We start from the raw sequence: 15,559 nt of genomic DNA, 5'->3' as shown, positions 1-15,559 counted from the left end.
CCTTGACCTTCATGGGAATAAAGTGAGCACTTTTCGTCAGACGATTGACTACTACCCAAATGGAATCTTCTCCAATGGGCGCCTTGGGTAACCCCAAAATAAAATCTATGGCGATCTCGTCCCACCTCCATTTTGGTATAAGCAGCGGCTTGAGCGTTCTTGCCAACCTTTGATGCTCCGCCTTCACTTGTTGGCAGATTGGGCATTGTTCCACAAACCTTGCAATGTCCCGCTTCATATTGTTCCACCAATATGACTCTTTCACGTCCTTGTACATCTTTGTACTTCTAGGATGTACAGTATACAGAGAGCAATGAGCCACGCTTATTGTCTCCTTCCTTAACCCTCCTCCTTCCGGTACACACACTTGTTTAAAATTGGTGAGCAACCCATCCTCCTTAAGGAAAAATTCATGTGACCTTCCTTCTTCTAACAATTGCTTGATCTTAGCACACTCAACGTCCTCCAGCTGAGCGGTCTGAATCCTTACAAGCAAATCCGACAAAATCACCAGGTTAGACAAGTGTGCAGGCGCACCCTCGTCTATTTTGTATACCATGTCAGACGATGTAATTTATCTTATCTGTATTTTACATGCATGCTTTACAAGTCTCACTTTCGGTAACATGTTCAATACAGCATTTTTCACAAATGCTAGAGTTCATGTGCAGCAGAAAATATGTTTCAGTGAGAATTTCAAATATGCATGTTTTGGTACACAAAATAGACGTGCAAATGTGAAAAAATAAATGGCCGAGCATTATGTAAGTTAAAACTCACCTGGGTCAATTAAAGTCTCTGAGTAATCCTCCAACAAGTTCGGGTTCTCCAAATCTTTGGAAAATCCTCTCATTAGTCCTAAGTTTGCTAAAAACAAATCCTAGCTTGGAAACAGGGGGTGTTAGGTGCTTGGTCAAAAAGGCCATCTCCAGAATGTCCTTGGGCCAGCGCTCGACCTAGGGACGAGCGTTCATCTAGTGAGATTCAGGTGGAAACCTCATTTGACTCACTTATTTCCCGAACTTTCTAACGGTCTCTTATGCTATCAAAACGATTTCTAACACTATTCTAAGAATAACAACGTTTCTAACAGTAAGATTAAGTCTAAATAAGAGGAAACACTAACCAACAATAAAGCTTACAACAACTAAGCTATTAGAACGAAACTCAAAGAAAATGGTAAAGATTACCTCAACCGAGCAAGACCTCCAAGTGACTCCACCAAACACTCACAAAATCTCACTCCTCTCACAAAACCAAAATAACAGAGTTTCCCTAAGCTTTCGGGGTGAAAGAAATCGAATGGGGTAGAGTGGTATTTATAGGGATGAGTCTGACGGAAAAATGGTGAATAACAGGAAAGGGGTGAGCGCTCGTGGTACTACAAAGAGCAAGCGCTCGTGTACTGTTGCTCAGAGGGGTCAAGTGGCAGGTGACACGCTTGGGTAAAAACTAGCGGTCAATAAAAGCTCAACGAGCGCTTGTTGTTCACAATTACCTACCTAAATTAATAGGCAAATAACTTGATGTTTTACCCGCAAGTGCACGAGGTCAACATAGTAGTATAGTGTGCAAATACGAGGTCATTCCCATGCGGATTGCTGAATCTTGTCTTAAAATCAATTCCAAAGTAAAATAAAACGAGAGATTGGATTTAAATTAATAATGATAAAAAGGTAGGGCTTTGATATCCACCACTAATTATATTAAGCTAATATATCAATATGCCAATGCTTTGATTAAGTTATGTTTATCTAATGTTTGTCAACCTAAGGGCATTTGGGTATACTCCTTAAGTTATAGATTTTCCTAAGCAACGAGTTAGGCATGGGTGTATACTCTAACTCTTTTCTTCCCTAAAGGATTTAGCATGGTGTATACTAAGTTGTTATCTAGGAAAGCATATATTCTGTGAAAATCGACAAACACATGAGGCCTAGGGCATAGGTGTATACTCCCGGTTTCCCATGTTGATTAACCTAAGAACCCGATGTGGATTACTTTTGTTACTTATGTTAAACACAGGACTCAGTCATCCAAATTGATTTCACTAACTAGTCCATACCACATGCACATATTGATCAAGCATATACATATGAGGAATTCATGAAACTAGGTATTAATCAAGTTAGATATCACAACAAGATCATCACAAAGATGTCAATATTGAATATTAACAAAACATAACTAGGACTTCAATCTAGTCCTACAAATAAAATTAGTTACACATAAAGTTGATGTTAAACATCTTCATAAAATAAAATAAAAGAAAGGAAAAGAATAAACCCGAAACTTGAACTTGAAGAGCTCCAATTCTTCTCTTTACAGAGCATACCTACTCTAGAGGCTTAATGGTCTATTTATCTTGAACTTGAAGAGCTCCAATTCTTCTCTTTACATAGCATACCTACTCTAGAGGCTTAATGGTCTATTTATAAGCTTTAGAAGTCCTTGACAAACTAGTAAACTTAGGAATTTCGTAGGGTTTCAAAACCTATAACAATTGGGAGTTGGAAAACCATAATATGAAAAGAATGACAATCTGGCCGCCGCTTGATATGTCCTTTGCGCATGGGTGCGATCGATCGCAACTGTGTGCGCTCGATCGCAGGTTTGCGATTGAGCCTCATCTGTTGTGCGCTCGAGCGCTCGTGGCCTGCTTCATACTTTGTCTTCTCTGGTACTGTACTCGATCGCAGGGAACCTATGATCGATTGTAGTGTCAGGGCTCCCACTTTTCCCATCTTCTCTCTTTGAGCCCAAATCTTTCAGATTTACTTCATTTTCTTCCAAAAGCCTACAAAAGTATAGAAAACACAAAAATGAATTAAAATGACCTAATTAACTAAAACCAAAGGATTAAAACATGTAAATTAAGGGCTGAAAATATGAATATTTTAGTATTTAATAACGCTCAACCTGGTCCCCACATGAGCGTTCGTATACGGTTGCTAGGCGAGTGCTCGTATGTGGTCCCCCACATGAGCATTCGTCTACTGTAGCTCAAAGATCCAAAAATTCTAAAAATGCCCCTTCAGGTGTCCCTAGTGACCCAAAGCTTAATTAACCTTCTAATTAAGCTGTTTTAAGCCTAATTGATTATTTGGGTCACTACAACTAGCCATTCTTCTTGAAAACTTTCATCACTAATTTTCTTCCTTTGATGAAAAGGCAATTGGGCTCGTGTAATGTCCTCTAACTCCAATGGCTCATTCCCCCGTGTCAAAGTTGTAACCAAATTCTCATACGTAGGAAAAGTTGTGAGTGAATTTAATAACATCAACACCTTCTCTTCATCTTCGAACTTCCCATCAACCCTTTTCAAATTGCCAATTACTTGATTGAACACGTTGATGTGTTTGCTCAAATCTAAGCCTTCCGCCATCTTCAAGCCTTACAACCGTTGTTTTAGATATAGTTTGTTCATCAACAACTTTGACATATACCAACTTTCCAGTTTCAATCAAACTGCAGGCGTAAATTCTTTATCCTTGAAATGATACATCATGTCATCCCCCAAACAAAGCCGAATAGTAGCTACCACTTTAGCCTCAAATTCCTTACAATCTATGTCTGACATACCTTCTAGTTTCATCCCATATAACGCCTTCACCATCTCTTGTTGCACCAACAAATTCTTGACACGTCTCTGCCATAATCCAAAATTACCGGTTCCGTCAAACTTCATCAAGTCGAATTTCACAAAAGATGTGTCAAACCCAACCATCGTAGAACTAGTCTTTGATGCCAATTGTTGTTACCATGCACAACAATGATGAATAATATGTAATCAAAAAAAGAGATCAAGAGAGAGTTGAGACACAAATTTACTTGGTCTAACAATGTGCCTACGTCTACAGGAGAATGCGGCTATATTTTACTATTCAATGATTTAGGGTTACAACATAACATATTTATAGGAAAACCCTAATTGTAAGTATTTTGAAAAATCTCAAAATACCCCTCACAACTTATTTGTCCACAGGCCCACATAAACTAATTACACCCAATGAGCTAGTCGTAGAATATGAGCCACTTGTTTCAACATTCGCCAACACGTTGAACAAGCTCTTTTGTCTAAAGTGTTAATTGTTTTGCAAGTTATTATTTGTTCGGTTTGCACAATTCATTAAGCGGGAAAATGTCGTAACAATGTCCATGAGTGTGGAGAAAAGAGAAGAAAAGTAAGGTCCTAATAAGGCTTGGATGAGGTCAAGGCGTTCAAGCATCGTTAATGAGTGGTCTATAGGGTTCATTCATAGGCGGTGGACGGCGAATAGCTTTAATTTGAGGAGTCAGTAATGGGAGTTTTGTGGGATCGCCGATGTTTGTGTTGCAGTTGTGATGGATTATAATGCTTATAAAATGAGTAATGCTATAACTCTTTTTTTTATCTTTTAAAAGTTGATGTGACTTTTAAAATTATTATTAAATTTTAAATGAATCATATTTAAATTTTGATCTAACGTGATTTTAAAAGTTATATCAATTTTTGAGTAAAAAAATAACCCTTTTCATTACTCGTAATGATATGGCTTAGTTGACCACCACACCCAAAAAGTTTCTTAAATGATCAAATAATGTTGAAGCCTGAAGGAGGATAAATTTTATTTGGGCACTCCCGGTGAACCTTCGCCACAGAAAGAAACAAATTTAACAATTTCAAGAAATCAAAAAGTAGGGAAAAGGAATCAGAGGTGCCAGAAAGTGCAGAGTTGGATGGGATTATGGGGGTAGGGGAGAAAAGGAGCCCCCCTCTCTCTTTCTCTTTCTCTGTGTGTCTGTTTGTGGCAGCATGATAATGATGGAAATGGCAGAGGAATGATGGAAATTCCTGCACAAATGGAATGATGAATACAGAAAAGTCCAACCCAAATGGTTAAATATGAAATCAATACTTATTCTGATGAATCTGGTTGCAGAGTAGAAGGGGCTTTTTATCCCACAAAGTTAAAAAGAAAAAAGAAAAAAAGAAAACAACAGTGCAAAAATATTAAATACTGGGGTTGGGGGCGGCTTCGAGGACGCCGGTATTTTTGGCGTGTGCAGGTAATGTTTTGTGTTTTACTAACATGCCTCGACAACTGCGCTTCTCTCTCCCCCTCCCTCCCTCCCTCCATGCATGATCCTGTCGCATGTGCCTCCCTTCATTCATATTATTTATTTAAAATAACTTAAAGAATGCAATGCAAAATGAAGCAATTAATTAATTCCCCTCAGCAAAAACACCAAAAAGAGAATGTGAACATGAATGAACGAAATTAACAAACAACCATCTCTCTATCTTTGATAGGTCTCATAGGATTCAAGATCCACCTTATCATTATAGGTAAAGATATGAGTGATAGTTCGTAGCTTCAATTATTAAATTTATTCTTTAATATTAATATTTGTTAACATGAGTAGTGGGTAGTTATCTTTAATTTTTGACATGCTCGCAGAAGAAGGGGGAGAGGAATTCGAACTTGTGACTTCCACTTCATTAAGTGTGGTCTCAACCGATTGAGCTACCTCTTGGGGACGGTAGTTATCTTTAATTAAGTGGGTAATTTACTTAGATTGTGAATAGTTTACTTTAATAAAAGTAGTAGCCGTTGTTGTATTAAGTTTATATACATTTATGTCATTAGAATGAGAAGGGTAAAGAAAAAAGTGTTTGTATTGTGGTATTCCTCCAACTCCAAGTGAAGATTATCAATCTATCTTATTGACTCTGACTGAAACTATTAATTGGTATCAGAGCCAAACCTTCATCATTCCAAACAATCTTACATCTTAGCCATGACCATGTGGGAAGAAATTGAAGCTATCTTTGATAAGATAGAGGAAATGCACCATGAATTCCAGCTTCAATTTTCCCAGCCCTTCTATCCACTCACCAAAAAATGGCCCAAAATCAGCCATTGTAGAAACCACTGCACTCTTCGCCAAACAGCCACACACTGCAGCTCCAACCATTCCGCTGCACCGATGGATTTTGCACCGCAGCAAAATCGTCTCCTCATCCCAGTTCCACATCTTCCTTTGTGGCTCAGCAATTGCAAAAAATAGACTGTGCTTTCTTTATTTGGCTCGGAACAAAAAAAAAAAAAAAGTTGACGATGATCTCAGATGTACCTTTCACCATAGCAGTTACCGCACCAATTTCTGCACATCAACCTTGCAGAGAAGGTTCCTCTTCAAGGGAGGGCGAATGATAGGTCTCATAGGACTCAACATCCACCTCATCATCATGAATTAAGACATGGGTGGTAGTTCTTAACTTCAATTGTTAACTTTGTCTTTTAATATCAATATTTGTTAACATGAATTGTGGGTAGTTTACTTAGATTGTGAGTAGTTATCTTTAGTTAAGTGGATAGTTTACTAAGATTATGTGTAATTTTTTTTAATAAAAATAATAATTATTATTGTATTAAGTTTATATATATTTATGTCATTAAAATAAGAAAAATAAAAAATAAAGTGTTTGTATTATTCCTCCTACCCAAGTTATAGGATTGGGGCCTATCACCCTTTCTCTTCTTTGACTGACTGAGTGGCTCAGTGATTTCTAGAGATGGAGAAAGACATGTTGAATAATATGTTTTGTTATTTAATGTTTTGTCATGAGTTGAGAAGTCTCGTCAAAAGGAAAAGAAATGACGTATATATGTAGGAGCCTCACCCCCAGCCTATTCCTAAAATCTCATTCTATACTTTTTTTTTTTTCTTTTCTATTCATTCCATGGACCACACACCCAATAATAATACGGATACCCACTTGCTTCCCTGCCTCCCTACTCACTACACCCCTTTATTTTTATTTAAAAAAAAAAAAAAAAAAAAACTATTAAGATATTTTCCCGACAACAATTTGGAAGATTCAAAATCTGATCTGCTATTCGTAGCTAGGGAACAGCAGGAGTATTTAATTCTTAGTAAAGGCCTCTGAATATATAATCTAAATACATGAAAAAAAACACAAAAACAAAAAAACAAAACAAAAATATTTGTCAAACTAGATGGTACTAATGAATGGTTTAATGCATATAAGTTTTGGGTGGTCCTCACCCTCACCAACCACCTCCCCATTATCTTGTCGCAGAAGAAATTTTATTTTGTCGGTCGACAATTAACCGATTTCTCAAGTAAAGTCTGAATTTATATAATAGATTTTTTTTTTTTCTAAATTTATTTTTATTGTTTTGTCCTACTAATTTGTGGTTATTTTTTTGTCCGTGTTTCATGAATTTACCTTATTTTTTTATTTTTTTTTTCATTTATAATGCATATGCTTTACTAATTCTGTAATTATAAGAAAAATTGATAAATTTTAATATAAAAACTTATAACTGACAATTAACTATAGCCTCAAATGGAATGACTCTTCTGAATGTGGTCCACCATCTCCCAAAACACTCTTTTCTAATGAGAGATGACCGATGACTAGGCTCGGACACACTATATTATGCATCTTGTAATGAAATGTATTATTCATTTTCGGATTAAAACATGATTTACAAAAGAAAATTGAAATGGTGTTTCATTTTTAAAATAGTCTACAATTTACATTAAAAGTGCATATCGTTTTTTATTTTATTTTATAGAAGTATTATTTCGTTTTTCTAAACAAGATTATAGTAATTTAAAAATATTAAAGTAAATTTTCATTTTTAAGAAATTAATATTCATTTTCAGATATCTTCAAAGAGAAAAATAAAACTTTAGTTAGAGTAGAGAAAACACAACATAATTGAGATGAAAAAAAATGTGAAATCCATCCAGAACTGTTGTGTTAGGGGTCTAGTAATAGAAGTATTTTAGGATTAGAATACCTTAGGATAATATGTTATCTATATAGATAATGTTGGAATTAGGGATTATAATTTAAATATTAAAGATAAGTATTATCATTAGAGTAGTTTATTCTACTTAGTCTTTTATTTTCACTATACATTGTAATTGTCTATTTAAAGACATCATGCTCATTAAATAAACTAAGCAGAATTAATCTCAAACCTTGAGTTTGAAAATGAATTTTTAGGTCTCTTCAAAATCTAAAAGATTTAAGTTCTCTCAGAACCTAAATTTTATCCTCGTTACGTATTCACGTAACATTTGGTATCAGAGCCTCGTGCGTTCGTGTTCAATGGCTGACCCAAGATTGGATCAACTTGAGTAGCAGCTTGGAAACCTGATAACTATGTGTGAAGGCTTGATGAAGAAGATGGAAGAAAATAATGAGACGATGAATGCAAATAATGCCAAATTATATGTATTAATTGCCAGATTCGACGATTATTCAGATGATAACAACGATGAACTTCATTGCTATGAGTAGCCACAAATGGTGCTATGTTATGCCAAATACCCACTTAAATTAATATGCGAATACTCGGTACGTTTTACTCGCAAATGTACAAGATCAAACGATATTATAGCAGGCAAATACAAGATCATTCCCACGAGATTGATAAATTATGCTTAGAGTTGATTTCCTATTTAATAACAGATTATCACAAATAGAATTGAAATAAAGGAATAAAATAAAAGATAAACTACGACTAAAAAGGATTAGGGTTTTGATATCCACCATTAATCAGACTAATTAAGATAACAATACGCCAATATTTCAATCATATGGTATATCTAATACTTATCAACCTAACGACATGGTATCTACTCCTTAAGTTATAGATCTCCATAGGCAATAAATTAGGCATGATATCTACTTTAATTTTTTACTTCCCTAAAAGATTTAGCATGGTATTTACTACGTTGTTCTTTAGGGAAGCATAAATTTATGAAAATCGACAAACATATGAGTCTTAGGGCATGATATCTACTCTTATTTCCTATGTTGATTAAGCCAAGAACCCGTGATGAGGTTCTTTTGTCACTCTATTAAACCCAAGATTCGGTCATCTAAATTGACTTAACTAACAAATCCATGCCATAAAATATGAGGAATTCAATAAACCAGAAATTAATCAATTAAAATACCAAAATATGTTTGAAACAAAGGCATAATTGAAATCCTAAGAAGACATTATTAGGGCTTGAATCTAGCCCTAATTAAAATACTAACTACATAACAAAATAAAAGGTGGAAGAGAAGAAAAACCTAAACTCCTCTTGATCTAGCTTTCAGTTTATTTCCAGAACTTGTGCATTTTTCTTCACACTTTTTTTTAGAGGCTTAGAGGTCTATTTATAGGCTCAAGGAAGACCTAGAAACCCTAATACAATTGTAGGTTAGTCTAATCCAACTAGGAGACTAGAAACCTAAACTGAGGTGGAACATGACACTTTCCGCATCTAGGCTGCATGAGTATGCTCGTTCTCAGGTCGTTGCGCTCGATCGTACGCCTATGTTCGATCCTTGTGTTGGGCATTTGAACGTATGCTACGCTCGCGCTTGCTTGATATGTGATCGAGCGCTGGTGCGCTCGATCCTGGCTATCTTGCGCTCAAGCCTAGATTGGGCTGCGATCGATTCTATGACTTCTAACGTTTTTTCAATTTATCTTTTAAGTTTGAAACTTGCTGGAAATACTTGCTTTTCTTCAAAAGCCCTAAAAACATAAGAAAACACAAGAAGAAAGCAAAACATCAAATAATAACAAAACTAAGAGCTTAACATATGTAAATTAAGGGGCTAAAATATGTATATTTTAGTACTTATCATGCTACCACCATATCCCATGGCATCGCTGAATTTCCAGCCAACAGAAAACATCCACAACCTTATCAAACCGATATCTTCATCACACTCCTATCCAACAAACCAATTGTTAGCTAGAGAAAATTCAATGTGCAGCCCACAAAAACAGTTGACCAAGAACCAGAGACCCACCACATCGGAACCACCGAGAGTCCCAGCACAAAATCGTTTGCATCTCAGCAACCCACCTCCCAACAAACCCGTTTCTCATCGAGAAAATGCATCAAACCCACTCAATACAAAAGCTCTACCTCGTGACCCAGAGAGCAACCACCGTCTCCAACCCACACAGAACCATCGAAAGGCGCCGAATGGTGCATATGTGGATTCTTGATGACAGAGAAGTGATTTCCCCTCCTAAATGGCCACCAAGGGAATGCCTGAAGCAAGCGACAAAGAAAGAAGTGAAAATCGGCCCTATTAAAAAATTAAGTAGAATTAATTTCAAACTTTGAGTTTGAAAAATGAATTTTAGGTTTTCTCAAAATCTAAAAGGTTTACGTTTCCTCAGAACCTAAATTCTATCACCGTTATCTATTCACATAACATGTTGTCTCTCTCTCATTAGTTCATACTCATCACATAATGATCGTAAACTTTTTCTAAACTATTCTTAAACTCATTTTTTATTCTTTTTAAGGATATATGTATCTACTAATTATGAAACAGAAAATGAAAATTTCAGAGCTAGTTCTACATTTTACAAAATTTAAAAAGCTCAAAAAAATTAAAAATCTGTTTATATATACTATTTATGGTTGTACGAGTTGAGATTTGCTAAACATTTTATTTTATTTTTAAAAATACTGTTAATTTTATTGGCTGACAAGCCACCATGACCGAAATATACAAAGCCACCCACTAACTCGATTTTACCTCTCTCTCTCTCTCTCTCTCTCTCTCTCTCTCTATATATATATATATATATATATAGGGAGAAGAAAATTCGAATTAGTGACCTCCGTTTCATTAGGCATGGTCTCAGTCGATTGAGCTAACTCTTGGGAACACCAAATATACTACTACTAGTGGCGCCTATGCCAGAATTTTGGTTCAGGGGCTCAATATTTTAAAAATAAAGTTGAACAAAGTTTTATTAAAAATAGGGGAAACTTCACTTTGACCCCCTGAATTTCTATTCGATTTTACAAACCTCCGAACTTCCGAATTTCTCATTTTGGATCCCTGAACTTTCAATTACTCTCAATGTGGACCCCTCCGTCAGATTTTAAACGTTACATGACGTTTATACCCTTAACTTTTGTATAAAATTTCAACTTCCAAATTGTTTTTTTTTTTAAATGAAAATCAAGAACATTTTGGTCTTTTTTTTTTTTTTTTTTTTTGTATTTTTAACGGCTAAAATTAACTGAAGAGTTATAATTGAGAGTAATTGAAAGTTTAGGGGTTCAAAATGAGAGATTTGAAAGTTCATGGTGGAAGTTTAGGGAGCCAAAATGAAGTTTTTCCTTAAAAATATAAATAACGAAATAAATAAATAGGAAAAATTCACTTTACCTCCTGAAGTTTCAGGGGTTTTTCAATTGGAACCTTAATGTTTAAAAATTGGCAATGTACCCCCTAATGTTTCACAAATTTTCAATTCAGACCCTCTGTTACTAATTGCCATCTAATTGGACGGAAATCATCCCACGTGTGTCTCACGTGGGATTTTGATGCTCACGTAATTTCATAGGTTTTAATGAGGGAAAAAAATTGAAATAGAGAGCATCAAAATCCCACGTGAGACAGACGTGGGATGATTTCCGTCTAATTAGACGAAAATTAGTAATAGATGGTCTAAATTGAAAATTTTTGAAACATTTATGGGGGTACATTACCAATATTTAAACATTGGGGTTCGAATTGAAAAACTTCTGAAACTTCAGGGGGTAAAGTGAATTTAATCCTAAATAAATTAATCAAAAAAAATTTAATCATTGTTTAAAATAGGTAAATCTAACTTGCAATTTATTTTGTCACACCTAGCATTAATTTATTTAGTTATCCTCACAAATTTTCATATTTTGAAAACGCTACATGCCTGCATGATTTTTTTAGTAGTATTAATTAATGTCTTAATTATATTATTCTCAATGTACATAACTAGATAATCATTCATCCACTGATATTTTATTCGATTAGTAAATAATTTTTAACAATATTTATTACTAAAAATGCTTTTTCAAAAAGTAGTTGGCATAATCGAAGATAATATTAGTAATCTTCAGTAAATTGTCCAATGTTTTGTTAAATCGGTTGAGTTTATTCAGCTGGACACATGGTTTACATAATTGTATAGATGTGCCTTCGCGTGCATGTGGTTGAGGTTTCTCATCAACAAGGAAATCTGAAAACACCTATTGGTTTATACAACATAATTAATTAATCACCGTACGTACGTCCATCCGTGGGACTGGAAACATAGGGAAATGCTTTTTTGCATTCTACCCACCATTTTTCCACCAGCTCTTCTCTCTTTACTTTTTTTGTTTTTTTGAAAAAATTAAAATGCAAGTGAAGAGATGATGAGCAGATGGTGGGTAGAATGCATTGTAGCATTCCTTGGAAACATAATAGTAATTTTGTGTCCACTAATGAGTGGGTGAGGATTAGCAATTAGGATCAGAGAAAACTTCTACAGAGAGTAAAAGAAAAAGTTGGGAGTCCAGGCTAAGGAGAACATTTGACCCCTCTCTCCGCCCTTAACTACATGACCATTTAATTGCCACATGGGCCATGACTTATAAACAAATTGTGTGATCCAAACCTTTAAGGGGAAAACATTTTTTAATAACTGGATATGAGATGAATCATCCTAAAACAAAAGATTATGTAGAAACTAAAAGAAAGTAGTTAATTGGAGGTCAATCATTATAAAAGCCGACAGACTTTTGTCTCTTCTCGAAACCCTGCTATATTTTCACTTAAAAAAAAAAAAAAAAATTCGCTGTACGTTAATTAAGTTATACCATCTACTGATAGCTTTGATCTTTTCTCTTTTGTAGGTACAAATGCTACTAAAACAGAAAACAAAAGATGTACCAAGTTGTGAAGTGTATATCAACCACGTTGTTAATTGTTTGAAAGCATGCACCAATATCTATCTACCCCTACCAACTTGAAGTCGGAAATTAAGGTGCAAATATTATTTTATAATTAATGTTGACAATTTGTCCAATTAATGTAGGTATTATCCAAAATTATTTAGAATTAATGCAGCTAGCCTCTATAATTAATTTAACAGTAATTATTAATACAACAATTGTTTGCTTTTATTATTTCATTATATAGTCAAACACCACACATGATTTCGGTCTCACGGCTGCATGATTCCCATTACTGCACAGACGTATATAACAAGATGTCACATCGAGTAGTTGAGTTGGATAAATCATGTATAAATGCTTTATTTTTTCTTTGATCGATACCTTTAAAAACAATGGATGATCATATAATTTCCACGTATTTCATATATGGTGACAACAATAGTTGTATTTGACCTTGATCATTATTTGTTTCTTCGCTGGGTTTCACATTTATCTAACATACTTTTTCCTTTTTATAATCAATCATAATATATATAAAAGTATAACCTGCTACCCTAGCTAAAAGGGATTTATAATCAAAGTTTGACATTCGTTACCGGCCATGTTTGTCAAAAAAGGGTCTTTAAAGCATGCACGAACACTGTCACATTTTTTCTATCCCACATTCTCAGCCTCACCTAATACACTTTCAATTATACAAACCTTGAAAGAGACCACTCCAATCAATCCAGGCAATTACGACCCACTTTTTGCCCATACCCAAAAATCATGATTTTACTCTTGCTAGGAAAAGCTATTTACTTTGACCAATATTTTGTCCTTTCTCTTGCAAAACGCAAGAGCATGGCAATTCAGCATACATCCTTGAGGAGACTTGAAGCCACTTTTTGTCCATAGCTTTTCCGAGGTACTATTTACGGGCCATAAGCCACATTACTTTTATTTTTTTATTGTTAAATCATAATTCATAGTTAAGGATGGACTTGGGAATTTCTTAAAATAGTTTTGTTCATATACTCGCCTTTAAGTTCAATTATCAAGTTCAATAATAGAACACCTTACTTAATTATTAACAAAATAAGAAAATGTGTAGCGATTATTTTAGTGAAATCAGGGAATGATATATATATATATATATATATATATATATATATAGTAATAATTAAGAGATAGTCACATTAAATGCATTAGTGCTTTAGGATTTACCTTTGTTTAATTTAATTAGTTATTCATGGTACGAGACAAGTTGAAGAAGAGAATTGACAAGTGTTGTGCAGATTTCGTTGGATGGGACACAACACAATGCTTATATATAGTTTTGTTATTGTTTGGTTTTGATTGTTGTTAAAGTGATCGATTTGGGGTTTGGTTTAAGTTATTGTTAAAGACACTGTCACCTGTTGTAATTTCTGATTGTACTTGTATATTTCTATTCACGTAATTAATTAGGAGAACGAGGAAGTGACATTTTATGACTTGTTATACTTTTTAATTGGGATGATTTATTTTGAGTAATGTGATATATCTGGTGAAACAACCAAAAAAGATCTTCAGAAGTGCAATTGAACAACTTATATGATGTCAAAATTTCAGTCAAAAGTTATCGATGTCAAAATTCAGATGTCAAAATTCAGATCAAAGTAATTGATGCCGGCTAAAAAGTTGCCGATGTTCAAGTTTCGGCCACAATTGTCAAAGTTCAAGTTCAAGAGTAATCGATGTTGTTTCAAATTAGGTGCTATCAACTCCAGCCATTTGATATGTTCAAGATCAATAATTACTAACGGATCGTTATTTTACCAATTAAGCCAATTAAGCAGGCCTTGGTTGACTGATAAAAAGGAAAGGTGGTGGCCATTGAAGCGCTTTTGAAATTTCTGTGATTGTTGGACTTTACCATAATTTCTCCGATCTTCAATTTGAACACTTGATTATATATATATATATATATATATATATAAAGAAGAAGAAGAAAACATAATCTGGTGGGCACCCACCACCATGGTATACACGGTTTGAGTCAAAAATAGCAGCTTGATTCTACGTTGAGCTATATATTTCTATTATTTTAAAATGGAAAGTGGAGTTGGAATTAAGACTGCTTTGGGCGGTTAAAGTTAAACGATTGATGGTTCATGTCCAAAAAGGTGAAATCCAATTCCAGGGAATATATACACGATGATGATTGAAGAAGTAGGCCACACTTGTTTGACTTATTTTCCATCCTTAAAGATTGGAATTAGGTACAGATTGAGAATTATTATATTATTATTATTATTATTAAGGAATAAAAAGGAATATATTATTGGATTTTTTTTTTTTTGGTAAAACAAACCCATGCACGTAAGGGGCACACCTGGCATTGATAATTCTTTGGTTTGGTGAAGACTTGAAATATCTAAATTGCTTCAGCCTGGATAATATCATATGCTATTCAAGTTTCTTCTCGAACAAAAGAATAATTCAAAGGGTTAGGTATATATATATTAACCAATATTTTGGGTTTCTCAAGACTTTACAAAATATGGCCCACTTATCTTATCAATCTTCATAATCATAATATTTTGTCAAATTTATTAGAGACAAAATACTAATATATATATATATATATATATCGTCACTTGTCTTTGATAGGATAGAGGGGCCCAATTTAGTAAGCAAGAAAGGTCAGCGGCCGTTTGAGCTTCTGATACGAAAAGAAAAACAAAAGGCCGACGGCCCATTAGACATCGTCTTGAGTACGCGCACTCTTGCTTCAATTTTGCTATGAAACCAAAATGTCTAAGCGAATCGCAATTCATGT

Source organism: Corylus avellana, chromosome ca4 (assembly GCF_901000735.1).
Source record: "Corylus avellana chromosome ca4, CavTom2PMs-1.0".
NCBI classification, from domain to species: domain Eukaryota; kingdom Viridiplantae; phylum Streptophyta; class Magnoliopsida; order Fagales; family Betulaceae; genus Corylus; species Corylus avellana.
Note: the sequence above shows the minus strand (reverse complement) of the source record.